General features: G+C 46.4%; 1 protein-coding gene and 1 non-coding gene across 4 annotated transcripts in view; both read left to right on the top strand.

Moving 5' to 3' along the window:
- The first annotated feature begins 424 nt into the window (after positions 1 to 424).
- Positions 425 to 26,836, top strand: part of LHFPL2 (LHFPL tetraspan subfamily member 2) — a 165,812-nt gene continuing 139,400 nt past the window's right edge. Inside the window, exons 1-2 of one of the 3 annotated variants that reach the window (XM_060635486.3) lie at positions 425 to 892; positions 16,907 to 16,984. The gene's annotated coding sequence lies outside the window, so the exon portion shown is untranslated. The remainder of the gene's footprint in view (positions 893 to 16,906; positions 16,985 to 26,836) is intronic. The other 2 variants (XM_060635485.3, XM_060635487.3) reach the window with 2 other exon arrangements.
- Positions 15,056 to 15,159, top strand: LOC132682517 (U6 spliceosomal RNA). Its single transcript, XR_009611705.1, has one exon. It is a non-coding gene; the product is annotated as a U6 spliceosomal RNA (small nuclear RNA).

Raw genomic sequence — 26,836 nt, forward strand, 5'->3', positions numbered from 1 at the left:
CCCAACCCACCCTCCCGCTTAGGATCCCCGGGGATCACCGGACAGACGTTTTCCCGCCCCCCGCCCCGGCCTGGGGAACTGCTTTGGGCGCTCCAGGGCCGGCGATCCGCGGAAGGCGTCCGGCCTATCACCCTCGACTCCGACTTTGCAGCTCCCCGCCTGCGCCGTGCTCATTGCCGGCGCTCCTGAGACGGTTTCCCGAAACTGCCCCCCGAAGGCTCCCCGCCGCGGCCCCGGGGTCCCCCGCAGGATTCCAGGAGGCGGCGCCGCCGCCGCCGCCGCCCGGCGGGCGCAGTGACCCGCTCCCAGGCCCCGGGGCCTCTGCCCCTCCTCCCGGGGATCCCCTTTCGCCAACAGCCTCCCGGGCCCCGCAGGACACTCCCCTCCGGAGGCCGGGCCTCGTCGGCCCGCCACCGCCCCCGCCTAGCCCCCGGCCGCCCCGCCCCGCCCGCGCGCCGCGCCGGGAGAGCCCCGGGCCCCGACCCCTCCCCCCGGACGCCCGGCCCGAGAGCGGGACCCGGGCGGCGAGGGTGACTAGGCTGCGGCGCGGGGCCGGGTCCTGGGCAGGGAGGCTCGGCGGCCTCTTTCTTTCTCTGCCCCCGCCCCTCTCTCTCCTTCCTCCTTGCTAGCCCCGCCGGCGGCGGCCGAGTTCGGCACTCTCGTCTCGCCTCCTCCCCCACCCGGGGACCCTCTCCTCTCCCCTCCCCTCCCTCGCCCGCTCCTCCCGCCGCCTCCTCCCTCCCGGAGCGGCTGGCTGCGAGGAGGCGTAACGGAAAGCCCCGGCGGGGGAAGGCTGCGAGCTCGGGGCCGGAGACGCAGAGCCGGGCCGGGTGAGTTGGAGTCGCCGGGCCCCGCGCGTGCTGCAGGAGGGAGAGCCCGCAGCCCCGGCCAGGTGGGGCCGGGCGGCGCCGGCGAGGGGGTACCCAGCCCGGGCGCTGGCGGAACCGTCGCGGCCGGCGGAGCCGGGGCTGTGTGCGCGGCGGCTGGCGCGGGAACCGCAATCCCGCGCTCCCGGAACCCGCGGGGAGAGAAGAGGACCGTCCCCGGGACTGGGACGGGTGTCTGGGGCTGGGAATGGGAGGGATCGGCTGTTTCTGCTCTCACCGCCGCGGCTGCCGGCAGCAGAAGTGGAAAAATTGTGCCTGGAACGGCGACTTGCCGGGAAGCCGGCGTGAGCCGAGCTCTCCCGCCGCCACCGACGGGCTTCGTCCGGCCGTTCCCGCGGGCACCCAGGGCGCACGGGTCTTGGGCGCAGCTCGGCGCCGGGCACTGCGCGCCTGGTACCGCGCCTCGGGGGGTGGGGGTCGCTGGCTGGTTGCCCGCTGGTCGCCCGCGTGGGGCCTGGTGTGTGGCGTGTGGGTCACGCCGGCCACAGACGTCAGCTGCTTTTCAGATCTGGGCTGCATTTTTGTGGGCAGCGCAGTGATTTGGGGTGCCTGCTGGAGGAGGTGGGCGTGTAGTGGGGAAGACTACATCTGGGATGGGTGGGTTGAGCCCATGAGATGGGGTAAAGAACTGGAGGAGACTGTGTACTTGCTTCGGGATGTTTTTAGGCTCAGGGTCCCCCCCCCCCACCCATTTTCCCTTCCATTCAGTGGTCTGGTGTTCTTTGAATTCAGAACAGCAAAAGGGTTTTTCTTCGATCCCTTTAAACTTTTCTCTTAATCCAGGAGCGTCCTGAGTTTCAGGGGAGCCCGCGAGCCGTTTCAGTGGGAGTAAATGAGAGTGAAGACAAAGTCTTATCCCCCACCCCCATCTTCACTCCCCCCCCCCCCCTCGCCCCGGACCATTTCCTGTATTTCCCGTTTTCTCTCTGTGATTGTGTGCGTGCGTGGAGGTTGCCATCGGTAAAGTAGAACTTCTGTTCGAAATCGCAAAGCAGCCCCTGTGGACCAGAGTGGGTTTGAGCCAGAGGGAGGAGAGATGTGAGGGGGAAGGGGAAGGGAACTGTTAGAGCCCGGTCCCAGAGAGTTAAACCTGAGTAACCAAGTTCGAAGGACCGTTTATCAGGGGCACGTTGCTTTTGCTTCCCTCTCGAGCTTGAGAGCTCCACCCCCGCCAGGTTTAAGCCAGGATCGATGCTAATTTCTTTGGCGTTGCCCTTTCCTGCGTGTTTCTGATTCTTTCCTCCTGTTGTTCTTTAAAAAGCGACTTCTTTTCAAATTTAGGAGATAGGGAGTACATGCTAGTGGGGAGATTAAATGTCTTGAAGACAGAGAAAAGAAATAAAACCCAAGATGACCATTTCTTTTTGCTGTCATAGTGTGATAGGCTTGTTATTAATCTGTGTCAGAAATCTCATGCTGGTGAAATATTTGAGGGGTTTGAAGTCATACGACTATTATGTTATAATGCTATTTTTTCCAAGTGGTCACACAGAGAGCAGGTAGTGTGTCTGGTTGTGGTTTGCAAAGGGTGCGGCGAACATTTTATAAAATGCCAGGAAGGAAGACACGGTGTGTTGCAGGAGATGATGGGGGTGGAGAGGGAGAATCATTTGTCTTTAGAGCAGTCCAATTAGGAAGAATAATTACACTGCAAATGAACATTCTCAAATATAATTTGAATCATGATACACGAACCAGTAATTTGTCTTTAGTTAGGAAAAAGGCTCTTTGTGGATGAGAGCAAAGCAATCCCTTCTGGAAAAAGTAATGTGTACTGTTCATGCATGTAGATAGGCTCAAAATTGATGGAACCTGCTTACGAAGATGTGTAGAGTGATGAATTAAAGAAAGAGATTTCACTGCACAGAGCAGGCAGGGCAGGAAGGAAAATTCCAAAGGAGAAGACAGAGAAACAATGTATGAAAAGTACATAGTCTTTTTTAATGAACATTGTATACAGCTTCTTAACTTTAAATTAACAAAGGAGGATGCTAAACCCTAGGAGGACCCAGACTGGTACTGTTGAGTTCCTAGAGGTGCCACTTGCTATCTGAACCTTGGACAAGTTATTTAATTTCTCTCAGCCTTGGTTTCTGTATCTATAAATTGGTGGCAGTAAGAGTTCAAGTCAGAGACTAACCTTGAAGATTAACAGGGATTACTTTTGCATAGGATTTAGGTGGTGCCTCCTGCTAAGTGCTCAGAAAACGTTAATGATGGTTGTCAAGTATTTCAAATGCCCTGGAAAAAGCCGTGCCATTCAAAGAGCTGGAATGGATACCTGATTTAGAGTAAGCTGTGGCTGCCTCAGGCAGACCCTGAGCTGAGGCTGTACCCCTGCCTCGGGCAGCCCACAGGCAGAAACACTTGATCTTTCTAGAACTTACATGCCGCATCCTTTTGGCCCATTGTGGTCAGCCTTCTCTGGGACTCCAGTTCTGGAGAGTGTAGCACAGGCTGTGTTTGGCTCTGAGGGCAAGAGCACAGGTGTGGGTGTGCAACTGCAGGCCTCACTGACTCTGTGATGGCAGGTTCTCAGGTTTCTGGTCCATGTTTGAGAGAACAAAAACAAAAAAAAACAAACCAGCAGTGGGCAAGGTGCATGCCTCTTTGGGAATCCTAAAAGCAACATTTTACTCAATGCATACTGCTCTTGGAAAGATACAAACAGTGAATATCTAATCTCTAGAATTTGTTCCAAAAAGCAATGGTTAAGGCATGTTTTAGGATTAAGGATACACTGGCCAGTTTTTATTAAGGTTGTATCTAACGGCTAAGTGAACAAAAGGCATTCTTAGCAAAACACTAGTTCTTGAGCAGGGCAACTATACTGTATACTGCTCTTCTAATTTAGGAGGACCGCCTATTTGGTCATTCATCCACTGTTTTATCCTGTCATTCAGCAAATACCCATGAAGCCTGTCCCATGGGCTGGGCTCTGTTCTGGCCTCTGGTGACAGCGAGAACCAAGAGCAGGCTTCCTCCCTCCCTGTGCATGCGTGCTAGTTGGAGAAGCAAACTCCGTGTGCAAAGGACCTCCATCAACCCGGGAAACTCCTTTTAATGATTTCAGAGAGCCTGTACTGGGAAAGCAGAGCACTGGGCGTGCTTCCCTTCCACAAGCCAGCCTGCTCAGAGGGAAGGGACCTGGCTGCAGGTAGTGATGGGGGCAGCCGGGCTTATGGGTTCTCCCTCGGGATAAGGGAGAAAGAGACTATTTCTTCTGTGCTTAATACAAGTCTGTGTCCATTTGGGTAGTGGGTGAGAAGAACCATCAGCCAACATTCCATGAAAACAAAGAGTTTCTTTCTCAAAGGTGAGATTTCTGAGCCTTGGAAAGGCAAAGAAGGAATTAAAGGTCACTTCTGGTCATCACCCTGTAAAACCCGGGTGTGTCCAGGGAAGAATCTGCTGTGGCACTTGAGACACCTCACTCTCTCTTGCTGTATAAGGCGTGGCTGAAGGAGGAAAAGGAAGAGTGGATACTTGGTTCCTGGTTTTCTTTTTCATTACTTTTAAAAAGACATTAATACATGATGCAGTAATAATCACACGTTTGGAGTCTAGAAGGCTGGCAAAGGTAAAAGGCAGGTAGGGCTCTGATAGTAGTTGTGTGTATGGAGGCAAGGTCGAGAGGAAAGTACCTGAGGGTGCTGGGGTTGGGTGCTGAGCTGAGGAACCTGAACTTCATCTCTAAAGCTGGCTGAAAGAGAATTTGCAGCAGGTAAATGACTTGTTTTGTAGTGCTTTAGAAAGAACTTGGTGGCCATGAGGTGGGTTGGGTGACAAGGAGACCAGAGTGGGGACAGAAGTTGAGCTGAGAGGCTAGTGTGGGAGTCCTTGAGGGACTTGGAGAGGGAGAGGTCGGGAGAGATTGCTTACCCTTCCTGGGTCTTCTCTCGGTTGTGGACACCAAGAGGGAGTCCAGGGTGACTGGTGTGGTCATGGCACCATTCACTGAGGTGAACAACTGTGGGGAACTTCAATTTGAGGAGATGGTATGGAGTAATGACTTCAGTTGGATCCCGAACAGAACTGTGAGCCTTCCAGGGAGAGATGTCCAGCAGAGAGCTGAAAACACGGGCAGGAAGAGAGTCTGGAGTAGAGATGAAAGATGGAGTTGTTTTTATAGTAGTGGCAAGTAGTTGCCTGGATTGTTGAGATTTACTAAACAGTGCTCAGGATGGGAGTGATCTGTATACTTGTAACTGAATTTTTCTCTTTTATCCTTGCAACAGGCCTCACTGGGATAATGAAACCTCTGACCTTGGCCTTAAATGACCAGTCTCTCACTGTTATTTTGCAGCCTGGTGATAACTGTTTATGTTACTTTGAACTGGGATCATCGAAAGGAATATATGTAGAATGGCTGTGAACATACTTGGTAGCTAGGATGTATAACTGGTGAAATTGATTACCACTCCCCCAACACAGACACACACAGACACACACAGACACACATACGTTATAGACCATGTTCTTCCCCAAGTTCATATGTGGAAACCCTAACCCCCAGCGTGGTGGTATTTGGAGGTGGGGTCTTTGGGAGGTGATTAGATTTGGATGAGGTCGTGAGTCTGGACCTCCGTGGTGGGAGTAGTGTCCTTACCCAAAGAGAAAGAGAGATCAGAGCACATCAGCTCTCTCTCCACCACAGAGAGGAGGCTGTCATTGCAAACCTGTAAGAGGGTTCTCATCAGGAACCAAATCTCACAGTGCCTTGACCTTGGACTCCCAGCCTCTAGAACAGCAAGAAATAAATACTGTTTAAATTATCCAGTCTCTGGTATTTTGTTATAGCAGCTTGGACCGATTATTACACAGGTATGTGTTGTGTTTAAGAAAATGTAAGATGACCTTTACTTGCTGAGGAAGTAAAGTAGTTTTGTGCACATCTAGAAAGTACTGAACATAGAGGTGTGTTATCTGTGTGTTTTCTTAGTTAAACTGTAATATCGTCAGCTAGGTCAAGAGAAGTTCCCAACTTTGACTTTGAGATTTGCCAGGTAAGAAGGAAGAACCTCAGTGTATTTGAGTTTTCCTCCTGTAGGTTCTGATTTTGGTTTGATACTACATTTGTTGATTAAGTGGTGTTTTGGACACTATTTAAAAAATACTTTCATCAAAATTGAGTAAGACTACAGAGGTGTTTATTTGGGTGAATTGTTGCCGTTCCATTTAGGACATCACAACCAAACTCGTTTTTAAAACTCTTCACATGGTTTCTAAAATAATAAGTACTGAATTCTGTAGTCAATTATGGTATTTGAATGAAGAATATTGAGGGTTTCAGCGGGTTCATTGCAAACAAAGTTTAACAATTACTGAGGTGACATTAGCTGTAAAAGCAGTTCTTTCCTTGTGTCTTCTGTATGTACAGAGAATGGTTCAATGATGTCACCAGGTTTCCTGGCTTTTGGCAACTTACGGGTAATACATTGAGGATTTGCAACCTAGGCTAATGTATGAAGCTAGGATGTTATAACAGTGAATATGTGGCCTTTTAAAGCATCCCTGTTTGTGGAACTAAGGATATTTGATTATGGGCTGAATATCTCTCATCCTATAAGTGCACAGACTTGCAGCCATCCCTGGATTGCTGGTAGGGAGCTCCACACACACTTGGGGTTCCCAGGTCTTTATTTCCAAATGCTCCATACACCCTTTCTCCCCAACACTAATTTTCTCCCTAACACTAATTTTCTCCCCTTAGAGAGGGTGGTCAGGCTTTCCCAGCCCCTGTGAGAAGACACGGGGAGAAGGCGGCTGTCTACAAGACAAGGATAAGCCTCTGAATCCATAGGTGCCATGAGACCTTATATTGTGAGAACTAACTTTTGTTTTCATGTCCACGAAGGAGAGGCTTATCCACCTTCTTTTTTTGAAGTTACCATATGGCCCTCCAGGGCTATTGCTGTTACTATGAATTTCATTCATTTGTGAAATAATTAAAAGTGTGCAAAATAGACCCCAGTGAATGCTTGTTAAATTGCAGGCATGCTATTTAATTTGTGCGCAGCTATTACTCCCCTTACGGCTGTGGATCTAGGGTGAGGCCAGTGGGGGTGACTAATGATTGTCAGTCTGTGTAATGACCAAGAACATCTCCCCTCACCCTTGCCTGCTTAACTGGGGTGCCATCGGAAGGAAAGCTGGTAGCCATAGACAGACTCGAAGGATGTAGACTAAAATTTTAACTGTTCGCCTTGGCCTGGTGATTATAAGTGACTAGTTATTTTCTTTATTTTTCTGTTTTCTGTAATATTTTCAGATTTTCTGTAAATAGCAGTTACTTTTTTATTAATTTTTTTTTAATTTCTTTTTTTTTTTTTTTTAATGTTTTTTTTTTTATTTATTTTTGAAACAGAGAGAGACAGAGCATGAACGGGGGAGGGGCAGAGAGAGAGGGAGACACAGAATCGGAAGCAGGCTCCAGGCTCTGAGCCGTCAGCCCAGAGCCCGACGCGGGGCTCGAACTCACGGACCGCGAGATCGTGACCTGAGCCGAAGTCGGACGCTTAACCGACGGAGCCACCCAGGCGCCCCTATTAATTTTTTTTTAACGTGTATGGTTTATTTTGGGAGAGAGTGGGGAAGGGGCAGAGGGGTGTGGGGAAATGGAGAATCTCAAGCAAGCCTCATGCCCAGTGTGGAGCCTGATGTGGGGCTTGATCTCACAACCATGAGATCATGGCCTGAGCTGAAATCAAGAGTCAGATGCTTAACCAACTGACTCATCCAGGTGCCCCAATAGCTTGTTACTTTTAAAACCAGAGCAAAAGAGTTGGTGGGTCTGTGTGTGTATGTGTGTGTGTGTGTGTGTGTGTGTGTGTATGTAAACATGTTCGCCACAACACCATACCTCTCCTTACATCTGTGCATCCATTGTAAAGGAGGTTTTTGTCTTTAAAAAGAATTAAAATTCGTATTTGCTATAAATGTAGTTGCTCATACTGGGAGGCTAGGGAATACAACCGTGATTAGGTGCTGTGACCCACAGCCAGAGTGGGACAGCTCTCTGAGAACTATACAGAAGCCGACTCCTTAGTGTATATTTTGTACATTTTTATAAACATTGTAAATGTGATTTGAGAGGTGTTTCACTTATACATCTAGGTGTGTAAATGGCTGTCTGATAAGAAGTCTTGAATCAAATCTGATAAGTACTGAATTAAATATGTGCTATACTGACATGTTGGGATTCTTTCTTTTTAAAAATTGTTTCAGTGTTCAGTACAACCCAGCAGTGAGATCTTAAATATCCCTTTAGCAGCAACCCCTGCACATGCCTGGAAAATTAGAGGGGCTCTTTTTCCTCTACTGATTCTTTCGTTCAGCATTTTCTTTCTTTCCACACTGAGCTGTGCTGTCAAGGGCACCTGGGGTTCAAGCTTCCCTTCTCCTGGGACAGGCTGCAGTTGGGCTGGATTTCACATGTTGTTTTCCAGTTTTCAGGCAGTTAGCCAGTTGTTTAAGGATGGTTGTAACTGCATGGACAGTAGGGTTGTTTAATCTTTAGGTAAGTGGTGCATAGCACATACATATTGAGGACAAATTAACCTCTTAAAAATTTTCAACTGCTTTTTTTTTTTTTCCTCTTGTAGAGACCAAATATTCTGGAATTAAAAATAATGGATAGTCTGGGAACTGCAAGCTGTACCAGTAAGCAGTGTTTTTGTCTTTATAAATGACTATTACTTGGGTATTCAATACAGACTTAAAAAAAAACATGGGTCACAACTTTAAAAACAGTCTAAAATCACATCCAATTTTTGTAATGGCCGTCTATTCCTAGATGATGATCCCACATAGAAGTATGTCTAAACAGATACTCCTCTGTCATTTGCTCATTTTTATAGTAGTCCTTTCAAGGCTCTTCTGTACTAGAAGCTCATAATTTACTGGCCTAATTACTAATTCTGCATGGATTTATGCTGTACTAGGTAGCGTAGTGTGCTGGCTTAAACAGGCGATGGTAGGTCTTTTTGATCTGAATCCTTTTGGTAAATGAGTGTGCTTAGGTTGTCCTGTCTATGTGTTTTTTTCGAGAGGGTGCTTAGGCCTATAGTTCTTTTCTCTATTAGTAAAGAAACGACAGCTTCGAAGGAGCTAAGCTGATGTGTGGAATGTTTAAACTATAACTCAGGGCCTAAAAGAGCTATAACCCGGTAAGGAGGCCACACTTTATTATAAGAACACAATTGGTAGTGGTGATGAAAAAGTGTGATAGGTTGTGTGTTCATCTGTGTGGACAGGTGGCTGGGGGCCTGTTTAGGATAGTCTTATCAGCTATGCTGCAGAGGGACCACTACTTCCCTTGGTCTGGAAACCAGACTGGTGGACCCTAACAGTAAATTGGTTAGCTTTCTCGGCAGGTGTATTAGTCAACACAACTGGCATGTTTTAAAACATTTTGTTTTATTTATTTATTTAAAAAAATTTTTTTTAACGTTTATTTATTTTTGAGACAGAGAACATGAACCGGGGCAGGGCAGAGAGGGAGACACAGAATGGGAAGCAGGCTCCAGGCTCTGAGCCATCAGCCCAGAGCCCAATGCGGGGCTCGAACTCACGGACCACGAGATCGTGACCTGAGCTGAAGTCAGACGTTTAACCGACTGAGCCACCCAGGCGCCCCTTAAAACATTTTAAAATGAGAAGTGCCATCATGTTAGATTCCTCTTGCTTATGTATCTGTGTTTGATTTTTTTAAATCTTGACCATGGGACTTCCCGTTTCTGTCCAGATAATTCTGAATTCTGACCTGGTCATCTGCCATGTCAGCCATCCCTCTGGGCTGCGTGTTGTGTTCCTCGACACGTTCTGCTCATCAGTCATTGAAGTTCTTCAAGTTATTTACTGGTACTGCTCTGTTAGACCTCCCCATGTCATTCTTCTGAGTCTTCTTAGTAACCAGGGGTGTGTCAGCCTTTGTAGGCGGCCAGAGGTTAGAGGGTTGGAGTCAGTGCCAAGATACAGAGGAAGCTAATCATGCTTGTGACCTTGCCCTCATTAACACTGTGTTGGAACCAAGAGAGCCAGCATTCCGTGGTATTGTTTGACTTTGGATTGTCTCTCTTGATTTATGGTAATAGGCTCCCTATTTAAGAATGTAAGAGATGATCACTACTTACTGCCTCTTTCTAACTACTGAAAAGTCAGGCTTTGGATTGTCAGATTAGTCATTGGACCCTGTTGATGGTGGTTTGGTCCCAAGACAAACCAAGACTGACAAGAGTGTGAGGGCAGAAGGCCTCTGAGAGTCTGGAGCATAAGCGGGTGGGCTGATGACCTGGGTGTTCCACAGGTGGGGGTAAAACTCAAATTTCAGTGTGTGCAAGAATGACCTGGGACCTTGTTAAGATGTAGATTTGGATTCAGCAGGCCCACATGGGGCCTGGGATTCTGTATTTCTAGCAAGCTTCCTGCCATGCTGATGCTGCTGGTTCCATGTAGCCAGGCTCACACAAAGGTGGGTCGTGGATAAGACTGTGGACTAGTCAGCTGGAGGCTAAAACCTGTACAGTCTGATAACCAGGAGGCATCTGTGGGGTCTGACTTAGAATTGGTTGCCTGCTACCTAGGGCTGACCTCTATTGGGATGAGACCAAGGGCCCTGAGCCTAGTCACTGTCCTTAGGACCCATAATGGCCACCAGGAGCAGCTGCACAGTGTTTTCCTCATAGTCCTTAGGGCAGGGACGTTCTGGAGGGTCTCTTAGGTGAGATACGATTAAGCTAAAGGGCAGGTTTTGTTTTTGCTAAGTTTTAGTTAAATTGATTTCCTCACTGCATGTTGAGTATATTCCATAATTTTAACTAGATAAAGAAGGCTTTACCTTTCTTTAATTAAACCTGCATTTTCTCATAGGCCCTGTAACTGCAGTTAATGTAATTACAGAGTTTTGTAAAAAGTTACCTCTTACTTTATTTGGAGCATTTTTTATGAAACTTGCTTGATAACTCTGCTGGGCTAGCTGGCTAGAATATATAGATGTTCTCAGACCTCTCCCCTGAGGTTTTGACTTTATAAGGCTGGAGTAGATCCTGGGTATCTATAGTTTTTAAACAAAGCTTCCAGGTAGTTCTTATGGTCAGGCAGGTTCTAGAAACACCAGTGTAAAGAAACATCAATTTAGAAACCCATCTATCTGAGCCTGTGATGTTGACCATGTCTGGGGGATGGATGCCCTTACAAGTTCTTTTCTTGGCCTCTTGGGTACTTGGTTGTGAAGAACTGGTTTCTGTCCCTCTGGGATCACTTTAATTTTTATCTTGACACATGCTTTTATTCTTACAGAGGCCCTTATCTTGGGTGGAACCGAAGCAGAGAGTCCTTTTTCAACAGTGTAAGAGCTCAGTTCTGTGAAGCTGTTATTTTTAGGAAGGTTTTACAGACACTGACTATTAAGTGCTTTTGGGCATGCTTGGAAATTCTAGGCTTTAAGCTTTGGGCCTCTACGGAGAAGTCTCAGGAATGTCCTGCAGCTGACTTTTCCCACACCCTCCCCACTTTGGTTTAGACAGACAGCTGGGGATAATGAGTGTCCCCTTTCTAAGTAAATGCTGACCAGAAATGGATGAGGAGGGGCCCTTCCTCCTCCACAGACCAGTTTGGTTCTGATCCAGGTGAACTGACAGGTTGAGGAGTTGGGCTTTCCGTATCATTATATCAACATTAACCTCCCTTTCTGCAAATGCAGGGTCCATCTCAGCCCCACGCAAGAGGCCAAGTCAGTTTGTGAAACAGACGAAGTAGGAAATGGTCTGTGTGATGAGATTGGAAGGGTGTGGAAAAGGGTTTCTTGCCTGGTGATTTGGACACTGTTACATTTCCATCAGAACGCACATTAGAAGCAGCCTTCATGCCCAAGATTTGAGGCTATTTGAGCCTTTATTACTAGTGATTTCCTGACTGGTACACCTGCACCATCTGGCAGAGAGATTCTTGTAGTTGGTGTTAAAGACGGTCACTGAGATTAAGAAGATTCTTGGTATTTCTGGAATCATGTATGACAGCATCAAAGCCCCTAGGAACTGCTGAATGGGAGTGATGAACTTCTTGATCTATTAAAATTAAAAAAAAAAAAAAAAAAAGTAAAGTGGAATTCGCTTAACTGTTTTGCCTAAAATTCTATCATTAGAGAAATTCGGTCCACACACTTGTCTTTAAGCAACTCTTATTCAACACATAAGGATCTGTATAGGACAGATAGCATATTTTTTATTTATACCTTAACAGGAATAATTTCATAACATGCTTCTCAAAAGCAGCTAAGGTCAGGGAATGAGAGAGGGGACTCTGACTTTGATGGGGTGGAGTGTGGGCACTGGACAAGGAGGGCAGTGCATAGAGGATAGCTAGAGGCAGCAGGTGCACAGGCCAGCTCACCAGGAGCCAGGCTACCTAGAAGGGCCCGAGGCAAAACTAGTCCCTCTTTACTTTGCGTGTGCACACACATACTGTGTTGTAGGGACTTGAATAGCCTTGATGTGTGTGGCATATTTCTATCAAATGGGGCTATTTCCCATATACTTGACCAGTTGTAATGAAAAGCCAGGTGATCTACATAAGGAAATTAAGATTAAACATCCCAGTTGTACTTGGGGTTATTTTGCTGTCTTTAAAAAGTCTGTTTAATTTTGAGAGCAAAGCTCAGGAAATGATGCTGTTCTGTGCCTACTTAACAGGTGAAATTGGCCAGTAGGAGAGACCTCCCTTCCTCTACTGAGGGGCTTTTTTCCCAGTCTGTTTTGAGAAGGGCTTGATTCTTCTGAGACTCCATGCCACCTAGAAAGTGTGCTGTAATGCATGCCTTCTTGTCATGTCTGCAAAGAACAGTTCACAGCTCCTGGGTGAACTCTGAACTTAGATACCCTCTTACCAAAGCCAAAGCTTGTTTGAGTGATACAGTGTGTTTTCAGAAAAGTATAATGATGGGTTGGGAGATTATCTTACCCCCGCTGTCTGAGTAAGCCTGAACTAATAGAGAAGTTACACAGAAGTACATCTCAGGACCAGAACTCTGGGGACTTCTAGGAAAACTGACCCACACTCTCGCCCACAGCCATTTCCTACCCCTGTTTCTCCTAGAGCCCCTGCTCTGTCTTTAGATTGGGCTTGGTGCCCCTGATTCTGAGATTCACAAGATGTTCCTTCATGCTCTTAGTCAGGGTCTTGAAATAAAGCACACAAAAAATGAATGTATCCTATTACAAACAAAGTACCTTTGTCTTCAAGGGGTACTGGTTTCCTGGTACCCAGGAAAGGTGGGAACACACAGCCTGTGAAAGTCAGAAAGCACTGAGAACCGTCTATACTGACTCCTGTAGTGTGATCATTAGCTTGCTCTGTGACCTTGGACAAGTCATTTTACCTGTTTGGGCTAGAGACAGTTAAGGGATGAATCCAGGCCTGAAATTCTTATTCTAGGTGAGTCTGTATGTCTGTGTGTTCAGTCATTTAATCAACACAAGCTTATTGAGCCCCCCAGGGAGCTGACAGTCTGATAGAAGAGGCTGTAGAAGAGTCATTATCTTTATTTATTTTTAAAATTTTATTTATTTTTCAGAGAGAGAGAGCGAGAGAGAGCACGCCAGCAACAGAGGGGGCAGGGGCAGAGAGAGAGGGAAAGAGAGAGAGAATCCCAAGTAGGCTCCACACCGTCAGTGCAGAGACCGATGCGGGGCTCGAACCCACGAACAGTGAGATCATGACCTGAGCTGAAGTTGGACACTCAACTGACTGAGCCGCCTAGGTGCCCCAAGAGCTGTTACCTTAATGTGGTTAGCTACGTGTGCAGTGCAGGAGACATAGACCATGCAGGACATGTATGAAGCCTTTACAGTTGTGGGTTCCACATGCACAGAGTGGGTGGGGAGGCTGGAGAGCCGGGGTGTGCAGGTGGAGGGTGTAGTATAGGGAAGGTGCTAGGGATTTCTGCAGCATTGCTTGTTCCCCTGGACCACACATATTTGCTTGGCCTGTTATGAGATCCTGCAGCCCATCCACCCTCTTTGTGACGTTGGCAAGAGGGGCAGACTCTGGAAGCTGAGTGTGGTTGGGGTGTGCAGTATATGGCTATGATCTGTGTTGATCTGAACACTGTTTTTGTTTTTTTTTTTTATTAAACAAATTTTTTTTAATGTTTATTTTTTTTGAGAGAGAGCGAGCGTGCGTGAGCATGAGTGGGGGAGGGGCAGAGAGAGAGGGATACACAGAATCTGAAATAGGCTCCAGGCTCTGAGCTGTCAGCCCAGAACCCAATGCGGAGCTCGAGCTCCTGAACCATGAGATGATGGCCTGAGCTGAAGTCAGATGCCCAACTGACTGAGCCACCCAGGCGCCCCTTTAATTTTTTTTAATGTTTATTTATTTTAGAGAGAGAGACAGAGCAACAGAGTGTGAGCAGGGAAGGGGCAGAGAGAAGGAGACACAGAATCCGAAGCAGGCTCTAGGCTGTAAGCGCAGGGACTGATGTGGGGCTCGAACTCAAGAGATGTAAGATCATGACCTGAGCTGAAGTTGGATGCTCAACCGACTGAGCCATCCAGGTGCCCCGATCTGGATACTGTTTTTATTTAAAAAAAAATTTTTTTTAAGTCTATTTATTTTTGAGAGAGAGAGACAGAGTGTGAGCAGGGGAGGGAGATACGGAATCTGAAGCAGGCTCCAAGCTCTGAGGTATCAGCACAGAGCCCAACTCAGGGCCCGAACCCACAAACTTGTGGTATCATGACCTGAGCTAAAGTTGGACACTTAACTGACTGGGCCTTCCAGGTGCCCCTGTTTTTATGTTTTGGACCCCATTTCCCCCCCTTTTGTTAAGCAAAGCAAGAACTATAGAAACATAAGAATGTGAGGATTTGTCTGCTCTTTACAGAAATATCCTTTTTGTTGGGGGGTGGGAGGGATAATTTTTTCTTTCTTCTATGGAGACAATAGATACTTAGAGAGGCAGCTGAGTTGAGCTATTCTCATCCTGAATTACGTTATGGCTCCTGGGCCTTGGTATCTTTGTAACCACGGAGTGTGTTCCACACTCCGGAAGGAAACTTGACCCTCACATAAAACCACTTGGAGCTTTCCGGATGGCCCATTTCTTTTTCTGGAGTGGTCAGATTCTGTGCCTAGGTGGGGGGAGAAACACAGTCTGCAAGGAGACGTGCGTGCTCACTTTGGCAGCACTTAAACTAACATTGGGACGATACAGAGATTAGCATGGCCCCTGTGCAAGGGTGACACACACATCTGTGAAGCAATCCATATTTTAAGATGAATGAATGAATAAAAAAGAGAAGTATGTGTCCACTTGCCTGAAGCTGGAGTTCATTTTCCTTCCCTGAAGCAAATGCAGGCTGTAGAAGGGGATGGGGCACGTCTTGAGGAAACAAAATCCTCCTGCAGCACCATATCCCCACCCCAGCGGTGGGTTCTGGGCTCTCTACCCATCAGTCTGCAGGGCTAGGAGGGATTCCCAGCCTCAACGGAGTTGTGTGTTTTCTTGTAAACAAAAATGGACATTGTGGGTCATAGGCCAGGCCAGCTCGGTGCTCTGTACCCTCCCCAGCCCCCGTCCTGGCACTGCCCGTGTTTGGTGCCACTGCCTTTAGGGAGCATCCAGATCACCTGGAGGGCTTTTAATAACACATTACTCCCATCCCCAGAGATTCTGAGTTGCTAGGTCTGTGGTGGGCTGAGAATTTGCATTTCTAGCACATTCACAGTTGATGCTGATACTGCTGGTCTGGGGACCACACTTTGAGAACCACTGTGACACTAGGCACTCCTTGACCTTCTGGAGGGTGTGTTGGGACAAGCAGACTCCACTCCTGATGGCGTGTCTACCTGTGGGGAATTGCCTGGTGCTGGAAGAGCCAGTAATTCAGAAGCAGTGGTTCATTGGAGTGCCACAGGGGCCCTGGCCCTAGAGCCTTCTCTATTGGCTCTTTCCACACAGACCAGGGATGTGGCATTTGGAGTTGCTGATTTGGGCTCTCATTGCCTCCTTCTAAGACCGTCTTGTCTCAGGTGTTGCAGAAAACTTCCTGGACCATGTTGCTTTCCTATGTAAGATCCTTCATGGGCTTGCCATTGGTCTTAAGATAAAGTCCAAAGTCCTAAAATGGCTGCAAGGCCTTTTGTGATTCTCTACCTTTATAGCTTTGTCTCTTGCCAGCCTCCGTCTTGGCCTCTGAAATACTCCAGTGGTCACTAACCTCTTTCTTTTCTTTTTTTTTTTTTTTAAGTTTATTTATTTATTTTGAGAGAGAGAGGGAGGGGCAGGGAGAGGGAGAGAGAGATCCCAAGCAGGCTCTGCAATGTCAACACAGAGCCCAGTGTGGGCCTCAAGCTCACGAACCAAGAGATCATCACCTAAGCTGAAATGAAGAGTCGGGCACTTAACCGACTGAGCCACCCAGGCGCCCCACTAAATTCACTCTTTTATGAACTCACATCCCATTCCAGGGCATCCCATTTTGCTGGTGGCTTTCCCTGGTATGCTGTTTGCTTGTCCTCTTAGTCTGACATCTCTTGCTTGTCAGACCTCAGCTTAGCTATCACTTGCTCTGGTGAGCTTCCGTTGACCCCTCTGGAACCAGTTAGGGCTTCTGTAAAGGTTTCACATCACCTCGCAGTTTTCTCACTTTGGCTCATATCGGCTGCATCAAGGTCCTGATTACTGCCTGTTTATTTCTCTGTCTCTGTGGAGGGGCTGCAAGCCCATCACGTGATCATTCACGTGATCCCAGGCTTGTCATGGTGGTTCTGTGAGGTAGATACTGCAGGGGAGGAAACTGAGGCAAAGGTAGGTTAAGTACCTGGCTTACAGTTCAGTTACCCTGTCACTGAGTTACAACCCTGGGATTCTCATTCAGGTCTCTTTGACCTGACCCCCTAGCCAGGCTTCCTGCTTTGAGACCAAGAGCCCCAGGCATGGTCTGCAGACCTTTCCTGGGAGCATTAAAAGACTGGCTATTCCAAATTAACAAAAATGGTCCTTTCCTGTTGTTTTTTAGGTAAACTGGGAAGCAGACTCTTGAATTCACAGCTGGCTTGTGGTTTTTACATCTCGTTAAAGCGCACTCATCATACAGGTAAGGGGTTAGTTCTTGGGACCTGCTCCTCATGCTTAGGTGAGTTGTAGGAAAACTCTAGTCATGATGATGCACCCTGGTAACTCCCAGAGTTCTCATTCAATAACAAGAAAATCCTTAAATGAGGAAAGGTGTGAGGTGGTCCCCCACCCCTGTTGAGAGTTTATGGGGTGAAGGTGTTTACTTGGCTGGCTTTCTCCTGGGTGTTGCTGGCCTTTTCACCACCCAACATTTTTTTCTTTGTGCAGGGCTCCCTTCTCCCATCCATGTAAGCTGGTGCTAATTCTTTTTCTAGGGGTGCCTGGGTGGCTCAGTCGGTTGAGCGCCCAACTTCGGCTCAGGTAATGATCTTGCGGTCTGTGAGTTTGAGGCCCGCGTCGGGCTCTGTGCTGACAGCTCGGAGCCTGGAGCCTGCTTCAGATTCTGTGTCTCTCTCTCTGCCCCTCCCCTGCTCACATACACTCTGTCTCAAAAATAAACATTAAACAATATTTTTTTAATTCTTTTTCTTCATTTAAGACCCAGTCTGAATTTCTTTTGTTATCAAACTGCATCAGGAAGATGCTTCTTGGAGCATAGCCTTTTCCTCAGCTTTACAGCACAACCAATCACTGCTTATCTGCTCAGACAGCACACTTGCTTGCTATATGAGCTTTACTTAAGTGTTTGTGTGCATTTTTTTCCTCTAGTCTGTGAGTTCCTTGGCTGTAGTCTCCCATCTAGCATATTTTCTGGCATGAAACAGACTTTCAGTAAATGAATAAATATGTCTGACAAAACAAAACAAAAAACAAACAAAAAAACAACAACCCCTAGTAAGCTCAGCTAAGGCACAGCCACAAAAAAAAATCATAATGTATTTCTAAGCCAATGAAATGATATGTAAATTGCTCTTTTGGATTAATTCTGTGCCTGTTTGCTCATATAACCATGCATAATTGAGAATTTACCCTAATATATTAAATTAGTAGGAGTTTAGACTCTTCCCCCTAATGAAAGGGATAAAAAGTCAGTTTTCGTGTCATTGTCTTTCTATGGAATAATAAGTGATGTAGGTCATGAAGCACTAATGTGCTAAATGACAACCTGCAGCTCTGAGTTTGCTCTTGGAGAGACCATTGTCACCGGGACCCTGGAAGCCCTGGTCAGCTCTAGGGCTGGACATATGTCTAAATGTATAGGCAGTAAGGGAGCAGTCAACAGACTTTCCCAATATATAACCTGGAGGCAATGAAAATATTTCTGAGTGGTTTGACCATTTGTTTTAAAACACAGTTCAGGTTTAAATAATTTTACAAAAAGCTTAAAAAATTTTTTTTTAATTTTAGAAAGAGAGAGGGGGTAGAGGAGAGGGGCAGAAGGAGAACAGGGAGGGGGAGGGAGGGAGGGGAGGGAGAGAAAGAAAGAAAGAAGAAGGAAGGAAGGAAGAAAAGAAAGAAAGAAAGAAAGAAAGAAAGAAAGAAAGAAAGAAAGAAAGAAAGAAAGAAAGAAAATAAATCCAAAGCAGGCTCCATGCTCATTGTGGAGGCCAGGGTGGGGCTTGATCTCATAACCTTGGGATCATGACCTGAGACGAAATCAAGAGTCGGATGGTGGGCCAACTGATCCATCCAGGCGCCCCTTTAATGAAAAGCTTTTAAATCAGTGCACCTCAATCCTCCCCAGACTTCTCAGGTCATTGGGTTCTTTGAGAGGTGCACTGATTGGCTTCATCCTGTGGGTTGGGATTAGCAACCCCCAGGGTGGTGGCTCACTGAATATTGAAGCCAGAATGGGGCCTGGGTCTTCATCTAGGAGAATATGGTATTGAGTCTTTACTCTTGCCTTCCTGTCTTGTTCTACATTAACACTGCTCATTGTTCAGCCTTTCCAGCTGCTTTGGTTGGGTGTGTGCGGCACTAAAGCAAAGAGAAAGAAGTTGTCTTCTGGTTTCTGCATTCCTAGTAGAGGTACTGGCCAATAAATCCATGTAAAAGCAATCACATAACTGTGGTTTCTTTTACCTGGTGCTGAGCCCCAGTTGTACAGCCGTATGGGAGAATTTAGTGAAAGACAAAGCAGTACAAGAAATGTGACTCTCAGTTAACCCTACTCGTGTTCTTAAAATTTCCTAGGGCTTGGGTAGAGTGAGGACTTCAGCTTTGCTCAGGAATTTCCAGTCTCCATGTAAGCCAGTTTGTCTGCCATATTTGAAAAATAAATTAAGGAAATTAATTGCAGTTTAAAAGCCCACGTGTTAAAATATGAGGAGTTTTAGCTTTATAGCAGGTTTTGAAATTTGACTATTATTGACTGTTTTGCACCATTCCTGCAGAACCCGAATGCAGGGTGGTTGTTGTGTGTCTAGTTTTTATGCTGTCAAATGCATGAGGAGTGCTTACAGATTGGTAAGAACTGGCAACTCATTGAGCTTCTGGGAGATGTGATTCTCGGAGTGACTCCTGTTTTACAATACAATTCTAATCTGGTTAGAAAAAAATGTGGTAGGTCAAGTTATTCAGCCGTCCTCCTCCATATGGGGTTCTCACACATAGGTGTGCATTCAGGCACACTTCACAGCCTTCTCTGGTTGAATCTTGACTACCCCACATCATTTGGACTAGCCCAAGAAATGCTACAGTTCTTGGATTTTCCTAGAGCTTCCAAACTTTGTGTTTTGGACTTACACTGTGGTGTTCTTTCATGAAATGGTTACTGTTTCTAAAGATGAGCCCTCTAGCACCCCACCTGTAGAATTTGTGTATCAGGGTGTGTGTGTGTGTGTGTGTGTGTGTGTGTGTGTGTGTGTGTGTGGTTAAGATGGCTGTTTTGGAACGTTGTCCTTGATCCAAAGACACTGTCCAGCCTGGGCCCCTAGTGTCCACAGTAGACATTTGGGAGCCACCAGAGCGAAGGCAACTAGCGGGCATAGCGACTGTTCTGCTGGTCTCAGACTCCAGTGTCATTAGCATGCTGGTCTCTGATTGACCATTTCCTTTATTGCCGAAGTGTCTGGGAACCCAGTCTGTAGCTGGTTATAGACACATGCAAAAAGTAAATGGCACATCCTCCTCCCAACCCCACCCGGTGTCTTTGGTTTTCTCAGGTGAAGCCTTTATCTTTTCTTCTTCTGAAAGAAGCAGCCAAGTCTCCAAAATAGGCTTTTGAGGTTCATGGTAAAGCTTCATCCAGGTATTGACATTTATGGGAAGAGTTTGCTTTTTTCCATTTCCAGGGCACAATCAGTGCATCACTTAGGAGCCACTTTTTACTTTGATCAGGTCGCTTCTGAGCTGTGATATGTGGGCTGGTCTGTCTTATCCAGTGTAGAAGCTTGTTGTTGATTTCAAAGATAACTTATAAGTACTTGTTTCCAGGAAAACTTGCTTGTAAATGGGATATCTTGGACCTTGCTTTATGAAAGGACTATTGTTTTGGTCACTCTCATGTCCCCTTTCAGTTAAGAAATGGCTATTTCCTGTTTCTTAGCATCTTTTTACAATTATGGACCTGAGTTGGAAGGAGGCCTTCAGATAACTAGTTAATAAAAGTAACTTTTCCAAAGAGGCAAAAGAGAGTGAAAAGATTTCCCCTTTCATCTCTTTTAATGACAAAGAATAAATATTCTGCATTTTAAATGATTCCTTTTCTCTATGAAGCATTTCTTACATTAAGCGGTTTCTGAGGCTTCCAGAATCCTGTTCTCTCAGGTTCCTTCTTCAAAGCTGGTGGCCGCCCTGTTTGGCTCCCTTTAGACCACCTCCACTGATGCTTATCTTTCTTCTCCTTTCTTTCCTGATGGGCAGGCCATGGTGCTTGCCTCCCTGCCTGGGGTGACTGCAGAGTATCCTCCTACCCTTGATGGCTACGAGCTGAAAAAGAAAACAAACAGCTGAAGCTCCCATTGAAGCCCAGCAGGCTGGGGCAAATAGTTCTCATTCTCCTTGTTCCTGGGTTCAAAGTGCACTTCACATTTTATGGGGGTGATCAGCCCTCCCAAGGTGCTGGTTTGAGGGGGCCTGCATCTGAGCCTGGTGGACAATTAACCGTGCTGACCTCCTCCTTTTTGCCTTCGCCTTACTGGCTGAGCTTACGTTAATGCTCCGAGTGAGAAGGGGCCCGCTGCTCCTTTGAGCGCAGCACCAGGCAGGGCTGGAGAAACAGTTGATCCTGTTCAAAGGGGATGTCTCTGAAGCATGAAGATTGAACTGATTGTGACCCCACCCTGGGGGAAGGAGAAGCGCCCTCTGGAGAACAGGCCTGGAGGAAGGGGCTGTCAGTTACTAATCTCATTGGCTTGTGGGTCTTCAGGGACTTACATCCGTTTAAAAGAGAATTGGGGTTGAAGGTAATAAAATAGGCCTTAAATTAGAGGAGCAGGGGGTCATTTCATCTAATTTTGTGGTTGTTACTGAGGAATAAAAGGCAGAGGAGATAATTTCATTAGCCCCTTTGAGACCTTTATCACGGTGAGATGGCATTTGGGGATGAGCAGAGCCTCGTGGGTGCTGACCTTTCCCCTTCAGGGGCCTGACAGCTGGATTTCCTTGGCACCGGGGGACGGCCTGGGGAGGCACAGTCACCATTCCGGGCACCGTGATCAGGAACATAGTTTCTCCTGCTCTAAGTGATGAGAGTTAGTGACTCAGGACAGCTGATGCATGTCCCAGCATACCACTCTGCCAGTGTGTCATCCACACTGAAAATAAAGAAATCCACCAGATGAGAGCTCTGTTAGAATTGGCATCGTATCTTTTACTTCTGAGGAAGGCTTGCCTGTCACCTGTTGATGTGATTTATTTGGAGCACGATGGTCATGACATTCCTTTGAGCTGAGCAGTGTTCAAAGTGTTCAATCTTATGGAGGAGAGTTGGCGTAAAAGTGGGAGCTGTGCCTTCTGTTTGCTTAGTCCTGTTCTGTTCCTAGTGTATGTTCCCGTCTGCTGCTTCCGAAAGCCTCACTCGGTAGGTGGCTATTCCTATCCATGTTTGCAGAGAAGGGAGTAAGGCAGAGGTTCTGGGACTTGTTCTAGGTTCCCCAGGAGGGAAGTAGGGGAGCCGGGATTCTCTCTCCGGGGACTTTCAACTTTCAAATTAAGTTCTCTGGGATTATTATTGAAGGCACAGAGGAAAGAGGAGGAGGAGAATGATCCAGATTCTTCCAAGAGAAGGGAGAGAAAAGTAGTGGTTAATAGATAGTTCTCCACACCAGCCACCAGCTGGCACCATCCCTCAAGGCAGCCTGGTTTCTTTCTGAAGGGGAGAAAAGTGACCAGGGTGGGCTGGACAAGATGAGGTGGGAATTGGGGGAGATTGAAGAAGGGAGGGTGGAAAGGGCTATTTGTCTATCTGAAGCAGTCATAAAGCGTTGAGTGACTTCTGGAAAGCCTCTGCATATGATCAGGAGGGACAGTGACATCAAGTCTTGCCTCTTGCTAGTTTATTTCTGAGGCCCAGCTTTTCCCACGTCTATCTTTATTCGTGGTCTTATTTTCTTCTCTCTAGTTTCTCCCTCCCTGTACTGCATACATTTCTGCTTAATATTTGTGAACTTAGTTCTGAGCAAAAGAGCACTTCTATTAACCTTAACCACTGTTAAGTGCCTTTAATCCTTGATTCCTTTTGTGTAGTTCTTACCAAAATCGATTCCCCCATTGATTCAGGAGCTGATGTTTCCCCCTGTCTGTTGATAATGGAAAGTGTACACCCCTCCCTTTCTGGTAGATGTGGGGCTCTTGGGAACTTCCAGAAAGTAAAACTCCAGCCAAGTGTTTTCCTGAAATGTTAGCTGAGGGGAATGTTTCTGGTGGGTAGGGGGCATGCCACTTGTTTCACTAATGTTTTTCCACATTCGGTTCAAGAATCTTTGCCCTGTGGTCCTTAGAGGCAAGAGTCCTCCTGCCTTGGCCGGGTGCTGTTCCTTTCCTTCATGACTGCGGCTAATCAGAAGTTGGCTGCACTTCAGTGCCTCTTAAAAGCTTTTCTCCGTGGCTGTGTCCAGGAAGTTGAAGTGCAGTGTCAGAAATGATGTGAGTTGATGAAGAAGAAATAAACAAATCCAGGCAACATGTGAGGAAGCCTTGGCAGCCCAGCTCCTGTTTTTATGTCGTTTTGATCTGAAGGAACCAGATTTCCTCCATGTGGAAGGAATGGGGCAGTGGGGGTCCCTGTGCCAAGGAGCCTGAGGTGTGCATGCCACTGGGCCTTCTAGAGTAGGGCTCCACGTAGTCTAATGAAACTCTGGGATGAAAACGAGTCGTTTTTGCTTGGCAGAATGGAGATAAGTCACACGTCTGCAGCCTGAGCTATATGTACATGGAATAAAAATAGCATCTGTTCAGGAAAGCAGAACATTCCAGAATGCTTCATTCTCCTCTTGGCACTAAAGCAGAGAGGGAGGGGATAGAAGAGCTGGAAGGGACTTAAAAGAGCTTGTCCAAGGCTTTGATTTCAATTAGAGGCACCAGATAACTTGACCAAAACCCCATGAGGGCAGGGACCCCAGACTGTCATGCTTGTTCACCTTCATAACTCTGGTTCCTTGCAGGTCGTAGGTGTTTAATATGCCCTTGTTGGGTGAATGACTGATAGAAATGAAGATAGGACTTCTGACTCCTAGTCCAGTGGAGGTGTTTGAGGTGTATCTTTGAGGTATTTTTATAGGCTGAAAAAAGTGTAAGAAGTGGTGCCAAGTAACTTTTATGTAGTTGATTGTGATTACACATCGATGAAAAAATTGAGACGTGGTGAGATTAAACTGATTCCTTAAGGTTGGTGGTGAAGTTGAGGGGGAGAGAGGCCTTCTCAGGCTTAGGGGTGGGGGGGAGGCAGGACTGCCACGTTGTTGTGTGTGTGACCGGTGCCTGGTGGAGCTGGGCAGGGCCTGGGCTGTGGGGAGGTGATGTTCCCCCTCGCAGGTCCCCCGGGGGAATCGACACAGCCATGGAACAGACAGGTCTGAACTTGTTCTTCCACCCACAAATAGTACCCGCAGCTGGGAGCCACCCCTCCTTCTGTGGCCCAGTGCCTTCACTTTCAGAGGGACGTACTACCTGGGGCTCATGGAACTTTGAGTCTATTTGTGGAGGTGCATGTGTATGAGATGCTGTGGTGTGACTGGAGGTCAGGATGTGCTTGAGCGTTTCAGGGATGGGAGGAGGACTCTGTTCTCTATACTGCCAGCCCCTATTAGCCAGCAAATCGGGGTCTCTGTCACCACCCAAGCTCATTTTGAAAATTGCAGCAGTGGCTTCTGTCACTGGGCTCAAGCAAGTAAATGAGGTCACTGCAGTGTACTTAGTACTTAGAAACCCACCAGGTAAGCCATGCCATTGCTGTCAGGCCCATGAGGCAAGGCGTTGCTGTTCATTTCTCTCCCTTGTTTAACTTCCCAGTTAATCCACGAAACAAGATTTACCATTATGTGGAGTTCTAACATTTAGAATCATTAAAGGAGGTTATTTCAAGATTAAGAGTGGCCAAAGAGGGGGCATCTGGCTGGCTCAGTCAGTAGAGCACACTTGATCTCAGGATTGTGAGTTCGAGCCCTACGTTGGGAGTAGAGTTTACTTAATTAAAAAAAAAATTTTGTTTTCTAAAAGTTGCCAAAGAGATTATAAGGTCAAGATTTTTGTTTAAATTCACAAATATTGAGTAAGGACGTGTTATTGTTTGCTACTTGGTGAGTTTCATTTACCCAATGAACCTGGTCTATCTACCCATCCCCCTATCTTCCCAGCCTGGATGGACGTGTATGTATCTCTTTAAATTGACCTTTGGGCTCTACCACACGACCTTAATGTCCAGAGTTGAATGTGCTTCCTCTGGAACCCTTGGCAACTGACCACTTCCATGTGGAATTTTCTGTGCCACCTCTGGGAGAGAACCCTGTTTCTTCTGGAAATTCTTCCTCCCTATTGGTCCTTTCTCTGGTTCACCTGACTTCTGCTGCTTCATTGACTTCATAGATGTCTCCTTGCTTCTTTCCAGGAACTATGCAGCAGACATCCCATCTCCCGGTGGGTCATAAGACAAGCTGTAGTCTGACCCTGATTGATGACTACAGAAAGAATCAGCTGGGTTAGCGGCTTCTGTTCCGTATTAAGGGTCACAGGGCTTATTGATCCAAAGTGGGCAGGCATTCTGCAGGCCAGAGGTGGGTCTGACCAGGTCTCTGTAGCAGGAAGAAGAATGATTACCATTGACTGGACTATTAGAGCTTCAATAAAAAGAGCAAGCTTAATCTTGTCCAGTCGCATTAATCATTACTTTTGTGTGTGTGTGTGTGTGTGTGTGTGTGTGTGTATAAAAACCAGGCCCTGAGAAGTGATTCTCTGGTAGTGCCCTCATAGTCTGGTGTTTGAACTTCCCATGGAGGCTATTCTTTGGCACTGATGTAGTTATTTGTGAGCTGGTCCTATTGTGCAGAGCTAGCATGATGCTTTGGAAGTGAACAGTGAATTTTTTACTTGAACTGAAAATATTCTGTGTGCAAAACCATGCAAATTAGAAACAAATTCAATTTTTAAGACTGCATATGTGTTGACAAAAACAGCTTTTGGGGAATATCTAGTTTCTTGAAATCATTTACATGGGGGGAAAACCTGATTATTCTCTTCAGGATTCTTTTTTTTTTTTTTTAATGTTTATTTATTTATTTTTGAGAGGGAGAGAAAGAGGGAGAGAGGGAGGGAGGGGCAGAGAGAGAAAGAAAGAGAGAATCTCAAGCAGGCTCTGCATTATCAGATCTGTGAGATCATGACCTGAGTGGAGGAAATCAAGAGTCAGGTGCTTAACTGAACCACCCAGGCGCCCCTCTCTTCAGAATTATTACAAGTATATGCAAAGGTGGGGTGGGAGTGTCTGACTCCCCAGCTGTGAGCCTTGAGCATTTGTGAAGGGTAATTTAGGAAGCAGACCTTTTAGTGGAAAAGTGTTTTAGCATTGCTTCTTCATGAAGGCACACTTTTTACTTTACTTATTTTACTGCATGTGGCATAGTTTCATTTGCGTAGTTCTCCTTCCTTCTTTTCTTTCTTTCCTTCTTTCTTTCTTTTTCTTTCTTTCTTTCTTTCTTTCTTTCTTTCTTTCTTTCTTTCTTTCTTTCTTTCTTTCAAGTTTTTAACTTATTTTGAGAGAGAGAAAACCAGCACGGGAGGGAGAGAGGAGACACAGGATCCGAAGTGGGCCCTGTGCTTGCTCTCAGTGCAGAGCCTGATGTGGGGCTCCAACTCAGACCTTGAGATCATGACCTGAGCCAAAGCTGGATGGTTACCCGACTGGCCACCCAGGTGCCCCTCTCCTTATCTTTTCTTTTTCTTTTCCTTTTTAAAGCAATCTATGGGGGTCTGTAACCACAGTGGCAGAAGAAAAGTTAATGGGAGTTTATATAATACTGTTCATATTTATAAAATTAAATGCTCAGATGTGATAGAATTGTGTATTCGTAGGATTCCAACTTACTATAAAAATGTAATGTTAATAAGTTAGAAGATTGGTTCGTATTCATGATTTTTTTATTGTGCAGTGAAATAGTATATATACACTCATTAATTGCTCCCCCCCCCCAAAAGGTATAAATCATGTAAGTATAGTTTTATGGAGAATAGGAGTGTCAGAATCAAAGTTTGTGGTTATTTTGCAAGTATCTTGCTCTTGTTTTTACAATTCAGAGAATTGTAAAATTTGGAGAAGTCTTTAATGTGCTCCATCTGTCTTCTCTTGCATTTATTCCTTCTGTGTTTTCTCTAGCTGATCACTTCCCCTGCTGTGCTCTTTCCTGAGAACCGGGATTAAATCCCTGATCTCCACCCCAGTTTAATCAGCCTCTGTAATGCCTGAACTCTAGGGTCTTCATGAGAGGACCAAGTTTTT

Source organism: Panthera onca, chromosome A1 (assembly GCF_046562875.1).
Source record: "Panthera onca isolate mPanOnc1 chromosome A1, mPanOnc1 haplotype 2, whole genome shotgun sequence".
Taxonomy (NCBI): Eukaryota; Metazoa; Chordata; class Mammalia; order Carnivora; family Felidae; genus Panthera; species Panthera onca.